Below are 1,645 nucleotides of genomic sequence, written 5' to 3'. Positions count from 1 at the left end.
GAGGGGGGTGATATATAACAGTCACAAGCCTGTTATAGGACTTGTTATCTTCCTCACCACTGGGGGCAGTAGAGGGCAACATGTTTTTTTGTATAAGTCAAGTCATATGGTAGAAGGAGAGGATGTGGCATGCAAAAGCTAAATCATGGCCTTGCCATATGCTTCTTGAGTCCTTGTTGGGAAACCTGTGTTTTAATGCTCAACTGAAAGTAAGTGATGTTATATTGAGTATGAAATGTGTTTAACTTATTTTCTCTTTTGGTTTTGGAAGTGTTTGAATTATAATAGTTGGACTGTTTGTTTATTATGGCTTCTTTGATTTTTGTAGAAGGACTTTTTGTGTGTTACCTGGAGGATTATGGTCTCTGACCATACAGTCTTCTCTTCAATTCATCAGGCAAATATCACCTTTGTACAGCTGTTCCATGACCTTTGAGGCTTGAGTACAGCATGAAAAGGGATTAAGATATCAAACTGGCTAGAGGATTTGGATGGAGGATACACTGGACATTGTGAGAACTTGGAATTCAGATAAGACTTTATTCACTCCATTGCAGCTAATTCATCATTCATGGACATTCATGATCTGTCTTCAATTCTATTTACATTTTGGTTCTCTTTGTGTGTTTTGATTTGGTGAGAATAATGTCGCTATGCTTACTTGATTTTTTACTAAATATAAATATGATATTTTGCATTCAATGAGAGTCTCTGATTTGTTTTACGCTTTGTTAAATGGATTATGTTATTGCAGTAGCTTACCTTTTGCAAATAAGTTGTATGACTAGTTTTGGGTTTAGTTCAATCAGAAACGGTTATAATGTCAGTGCAGTGGCTGGGGGCAATCTCATACATGCACAACTCCTTGTTAGTAAATTGGACAGTATCTCCGCCTGTCACGCAGAAGACCGGGGTCCGATTCCCCGATGGGGAGATCTAATGTTTTTCTGCTGCCGAATGACACATCCAAAAGGTTTTGGTGCAGCCAGAGGTTACAGAAGGAGCTCTGCTTTGACTTCAGCCCAAACCAAAGGAAATGCGTTGGCCGGGAATCAAACCCGGGTCAACTGCTTGGAAGGCAGCTATGCTCACCACTATACCACCAACGCAGGTGGATGACGTCAGCTTGCGCGGTCAGTAAGAACGCTCAAAGCACATGAGGCGCTGATAGGGCTAGAGGAGCTGATGCGATCTTTGTTTGGGAACGGCACTAACAAGAGCAAGTCCAGGGTTTGGATCCCGTCACGTACAAAAAAGCGCTGTCTTTCCGTGCTGGCTAAATAAATCTGACGCGGTGAGGCAGGAACCGCAAAGGCTGCAAAAACAGAAGGTGACCAGTTGCGCATTCTCCCACCGCGTGTTGGCAGACGGCCAAATTCACTCTGTTCTTGACATTCGAGTGAAGCTCTGCTGTGATCAGAGCCTATAAAAATACAGGTCACTCGCAAAAAGTTCCCCTCCACGGAAATCTTTCGTAAAAGGCGAAAGATTTATTCAATAATGAAGAGAAACTCGAGCTGTGTCTCCACGCCCTTGGGCCTGTGTGCGCCCTGTGGTAAACCACTATGCTCGCCAAGGGTAATCTAGCATGCCGACACCTGCCCACTTGCATTTCGTCACCCCCTCACTCCAAACGGGAGGAGTA

General features: G+C 43.6%; 1 non-coding gene across 1 annotated transcript; it reads right to left on the bottom strand.

Annotated features, from left to right (window-relative positions):
* Positions 1–1,037: 1,037 nt before the first annotated feature.
* On the bottom strand, positions 1,038–1,109 carry trnag-ucc (transfer RNA glycine (anticodon UCC)). The gene has a single exon. It is a non-coding gene; the product is annotated as a tRNA-Gly (tRNA).
* Positions 1,110–1,645: the final 536 nt, after the last annotated feature.

This window comes from Sinocyclocheilus anshuiensis, unplaced genomic scaffold, assembly GCF_001515605.1.
Source record: "Sinocyclocheilus anshuiensis isolate Anshui unplaced genomic scaffold, SAMN03320099.WGS_v1.1 scaffold2139, whole genome shotgun sequence".
Taxonomy (NCBI): Eukaryota; Metazoa; Chordata; class Actinopteri; order Cypriniformes; family Cyprinidae; genus Sinocyclocheilus; species Sinocyclocheilus anshuiensis.
The sequence above is the reverse complement of the archived record's forward strand: the minus strand, read 5'-3'. Positions and strand labels throughout refer to the sequence as shown.